Raw genomic sequence first — 6000 nt, forward strand, 5'->3', positions numbered from 1 at the left:
TGTAAGGATCTCGAGATATAGCAATGTGAATTAACCTGTTTTGGGGTGATGCTAAACTTTTTGGGGGTGATTCAATATTCAGCTGAGTGTTGCAATACTTATTTTAGTGAGTCCGTATTTATGACGGGTAGTGTATACAGTTGAACGCTTGGGAGTCAATGTTCATCACGAATACTCAGGAGCCATTGATGAACGAAGATGACCCTCCCATCACATCGTGTCTGTTAAATCTAGCAGACACGACAATTACGTAACATCTCTTCGACCTGGACGAGTACGAACACCGTACGAAAATACAGCGTAATCAGTCGGACATTGTCCCGAAGATGGGCTATATCGCGCCCGAAACCGGTCGACGAAAAGGTAATTTTTAAAACTTTTTGACGATTTGTAAGAACGATAAGTGTTATGTCTTGTCTCCGTCGCGTCTCGTGAATGTCGTGTAGTTCTTACGTTAGTGCAAACTATAAAAATGAGTAGTGAAATGCATAACTATCTATTTATTTTGTTATAAAGTTGTTAAAAATGAACAAAAAAATATCTTAAAGGGAAATAAAACACATTATGTTCTATTTCTGTTTTATTATGTTCTATGGATAACGGAGCCTAACAAAATTGTATCATAATATGATATGCATATCATATTCGGATAAAATTTTATTATATTTTTGTTACAAGCCTCTAGTCGGGTTATGCGCTTAATTCAAATTTTGTAGTTTTTTGTGCAGGAATGCATTTTGTACACCTCGGTGCTTAGGTGGTCGCTTTCGATTCTCCTGGGGCACCAGGATGAATCTGGAATTACTGTTATGCGCTAAATTCAAATTTTGTAGTTTTTGTGCAGGAATGCATTTTGTAAACCTCGGTGCTTAGGTGGTCACTTTCGATTCTCCTGGGGCACCAGCATGAAATTACTGTTATGCGCTAAATTCAAATGTTGTAGTTTTTTGTGCAGGAATGTATTTTGTACACCTCGGGGCTTAGGTGGACACTTTTGATTCTCCTGGGGCACCAGGATGAATCTGGAATTACTGTTATGCGCTAAATTCAAATTTTGTAGTTTTTGTGCAGGAATGCATTTTGTGTTGAAATGCCAGCATAGCGAACACGATATCATAATAGACCGATAATCTTCTCTGGGACTCGCGTGATACTAAAGAAAGTAATTCAACGTATTGCATTTTTCAATTGCGTCTATTTACAATGACGGTCAAGTACGGACTAAAATAGATAAACAAACAATCCATAGTCATAACACAATACATCAACATCATTGCCTCGTCAACAACATACACATACTTAGACATTCATCCACAACATCTTCCAAGATTGAGCAACTACAATTACCAGGGGGTTTACACTACTTATCTCCAACACTCCTCCTTAGTGCAGCCCACATAAACATACAATTTTACTTCTATCTGATCCTGTCCTGTTTCAAAACTACGTCTACCGCATTAAATAATACAATCCGTTACATTTTTCACCTAAAGCTATCACAGTGTCACCATCCATTATTTGACAATCATATGCACCAAATCTCACAGTATACCCTTCGTTATTGATCTTACTAACAGAGAGTACATTGGCGGATAATCCAGGAACAAATAACAACTCCTTCATTTTTATTTCCACTGGCATGCCTCCCAGTCCACGTCCGGTGATTTTACCTTGTCCGTTTCCTCTTGCCGTTACTGTCTTTCCATCTGCCAAAGATACCTTCTCAGCACAAGGATTCCACCAGCCTAAACATGCAGTTGAACTCGTCATGTGTTTTGTACAACCAGAGTCGATTATCCACCTTTCATCGCTAGACTTATCACTTTCTGTCGTCGTTGTAAAACACACTCCTCTACTGCTCCCGCTTCCTGGATCTGGATGTTGCACAGCCATAACTTCTTCCTTGTCACGTTGCATCTTCTCTTTTATTCTCAAAACTTCAACCATTCTGCACAATTTCTCTTAAAATGGCCAACTCGTCCACAGTAGTAGCAGGCCCAAACTGCACCTCTTCGGTCTTCATAGTGCACTGTAGATTTCATCGCTTTCTCGTCTTCCTGTTTCCGAATTTCGCTTTTCCTTCTCCATTCATCTAGTAGCTTTCCTTTTACATAGTCCAGTTTTAGATCTGCTTCCGGACGGCCTTCAAGAGCGGTAACTAACGGGTTATACGATTCCGGCAAACTTGACAGCAAGATTGCCACAAATAAATGTTCTTTTAATGACTCCCCCATCCTAGCCAAACGGTGAACTAGCTCCGAAGCTTCCACTAGATGATCGGACATGCTTTCATCTTCGTTAAGGCGCATTGAACACAATTTCCGTAGAATGTGTTTTTTGTTGGATAGTGATCCTCGCTCGTGATAACCTTCGAGCTTATCCCACATCTCCTTTGCACTTCCAGCATCCATAATATGGCTTAATTGGTTGTCATCCAGCGCTAAGCCAATAAGCGTTCGAGCCTTCTCATCTTTCCGCGTCCACGACGACGTTATAACCTCCGGTTCTGGCTTCGCATCCTTCACCGTCGACCAGAGATCTTCTCGCATGAGCATCAATTCCATCCGGAATCTCCAAGTCGCCCAATTCAAGTCATTAAGACAATCAAACGTTATTTTCGCTTCAGCCATTTCTAAAACATTTCGTTGCTCCTCAATATTCTTAAGACAAACTCCCGTTTGAACCACTGTGCAAATATTCTTAGTCAGCTTTTGCTTTCAAACATACACAAAAACGAACCGGTGGCGAAACAATCAACTTTCAGCACAACAGCTGCTACCGCTCCTCCTCGAACGAAACTCTTTCACACTCTCCGTACTTTTCTATCTCGTTCTGTGGTTGGCCTTACTTTCCCGCCAACGGCTCTTCTCCCGGCACTATAACACTTAACCCGTCGGGGGAGAAAACAATGAGAACAGTCACCAAATGCAGATCACAAAATGTCTCGTCGAACAAAGAACACTTTCGGAATACTTTCTTCACAAAATCTGGGCCATAACCTGTTGAAATGCCAGCATAGCGAACACGATATCATAACCGACCGATAAGCCAATATCTTCTCTGGGACTCGCGTGATACTAAAGAAAGTAATTAAGGTTGAAAAATTTGTCATGAATTGTCACCTAGCGGTGAAATCTCGAACCAAACTGTTTGCTTTCCGGATGTCCTTGAACCCCTGAACAACTTTGCCGAAGATCCGAACTTTCTATCTCTTGTGAATCACATGCTAGAACTAGTTTGAAATGCTCAATTTTACATGCTCACTAGCGCCACCAAGCGGCAAAATCGCGAACTAAACTATTTGCTTTCCGGATGCCCTTGAACCCCTGAGCAACTTTGCTGAAGACCCGAACTTTCTATCTCTTGTGAATCACATGCTAGAACTAGTTTAAAATGCTCAATTTTATATGCTCACTAGCGCCACCTAGCGGTGAAATCTCGAACCAAACTGTTAGTCTTCCGGATGTCATTGACCTTCTGAAAAACTTTGCCGAAGACCCGAACTTTCTATCTCTTATGGATCACAAGCTAGAACTAGTTTAAGACGCTTAATTTTACATGCTCACTAGCGCCTCCTAGTGGCAAAATCGCGAACCAAACTGTTTGCTTTCCGGATGTCCTTGAACCCCTGAACAACTTTGCCGAAGACCCAAACTTTCTATCTCTTATGGATCACAAGCTAGAAATAGTTTGAAATGCTCAATTTTACATGCTCACTAGCGCCACCAAGCGGCAAAATCGCGAACTAAACTGTTTGCTTTCCGGATGTCCTTGATCCCCTGAACAATTTTGCTGAAGATCGCTTCTTTGCAAATCGTAAGGATCTCGAGATATAGCAATGTGAATTAACCTGTTTTGGGGTGATGCTAAACTTTTTGGGGGTGATTCAATATTCAGCTGAGTGTTGCAATACTTATTTTAGTGAGTCCGTATTTATGACGGGTAGTGTATACAGTTGAACGCTTGGGAGTCAATGTTCATCACGAATACTCAGGAGCCATTGATGAACGAAGATGACCCTCCCATCACATCGTGTCTGTTAAATCTAGCAGACACGACAATTACGTAACATCTCTTCGACCTGGACGAGTACGAACACCGTACGAAAATACAGCGTAATCAGTCGGACATTGTCCCGAAGATGGGCTATATCGCGCCCGAAACCGGTCGACTAAAAGGTAATTTTTAAAACTTTTTGACGATTTGTAAGAACGATAAGTGTTATGTCTTGTCTCCGTCGCGTCTCGTGAATGTCGTGTAGTTCTTACGTTAGTGCAAACTATAAAAATGAGTAGTGAAATGCATAACTATCTATTTATTTTGTTATAAAGTTGTTAAAAATGAACAAAAAAATATCTTAAAGGGAAATAAAACACATTATGTTCTATTTCTGTTTTATTATGTTCTATGGATAACGGAGCCTAACAAAATTGTATCATAATATGATATGCATATCATATTCTGATAAAATTTTATTATATTTTTGTTACAAGCCTCTAGTCGGGTTATGCGCTTAATTCAAATTTTGTAGTTTTTTGTGCAGGAATGCATTTTGTACACCTCGGCGCTTAGGTGGTCGCTTTCGATTCTCCTGGGGCACCAGGATGAATCTGGAATTACTGTTATGCGCTAAATTCAAATTTTGTAGTTTTTGTGCAGGAATGCATTTTGTAAACCTCGGTGCTTAGGTGGTCACTTTCGATTCTCCTGGGGCACCAGCATGAAATTACTGTTATGCGCTAAATTCAAATGTTGTAGTTTTTTGTGCAGGAATGTATTTTGTACACCTCGGGGCTTAGGTGGACACTTTTGATTCTCCTGGGGCACCAGGATGAATCTGGAATTACTGTTATGCGCTAAATTCAAATTTTGTAGTTTTTGTGCAGGAATGCATTTTGTGTTGAAATGCCAGCATAGCGAACACGATATCATAATAGACCGATAATCTTCTCTGGGACTCGCGTGATACTAAAGAAAGTAATTCAACGTATTGCATTTTTCAATTGCGTCTATTTACAATGACGGTCAAGTACGGACTAAAATAGATAAACAAACAATCCATAGTCATAACACAATACATCAACATCATTGCCTCGTCAACAACATACACATACTTAGACATTCATCCACAACATCTTCCAAGATTGAGCAACTACAATTACCAGGGGGTTTACACTACTTATCTCCAACACTCCTCCTTAGTGCAGCCCACATAAACATACAATTTTACTTCTATCTGATCCTGTCCTGTTTCAAAACTACGTCTACCGCATTAAATAATACAATCCGTTACATTTTTCACCTAAAGCTATCACAGTGTCACCATCCATTATTTGACAATCATATGCACCAAATCTCACAGTATACCCTTCGTTATTGATCTTACTAACAGAGAGTACATTAGCGGATAATCCAGGAACAAATAACAACTCCTTCATTTTTATTTCCACTGGCATGCCTCCCAGTCCACGTCCGGTGATTTTACCTTGTCCGTTTCCTCTTGCCGTTACTGTCTTTCCATCTGCCAAAGATACCTTCTCAGCACAAGGATTCCACCAGCCTAAACATGCAGTTGAACTCGTCATGTGTTTTGTACAACCAGAGTCGATTATCCACCTTTCATCGCTAGACTTATCACTTTCTGTCGTCGTTGTAAAACACACTCCTCTACTGCTCCCGCTTCCTGGATCTGGATGTTGCACAGCCATAACTTCTTCCTTGTCACGTTGCATCTTCTCTTTTATTCTCAAAACTTCAACCATTCTGCACAATTTCTCTTAAAATGGCCAACTCGTCCACAGTAGTAGCAGGCCCAAACTGCACCTCTTCGGTCTTCATAGTGCACTGTAGATTTCATCGCTTTCTCGTCTTCCTGTTTCCGAATTTCGCTTTTCCTTCTCCATTCATCTAGTAGCTTTCCTTTTACATAGTCCAGTTTTAGATCTGCTTCCGGACGGCCTTCAAGAGCGGTACCCGACTAGAGGCTTGTAACAAAAATAT

Source organism: Aedes aegypti, unplaced genomic scaffold (genome assembly GCF_002204515.2).
Source record: "Aedes aegypti strain LVP_AGWG unplaced genomic scaffold, AaegL5.0 Primary Assembly AGWG_AaegL5_hic_scaff_5_PBJ_arrow, whole genome shotgun sequence".
Taxonomy (NCBI): domain Eukaryota; kingdom Metazoa; phylum Arthropoda; class Insecta; order Diptera; family Culicidae; genus Aedes; species Aedes aegypti.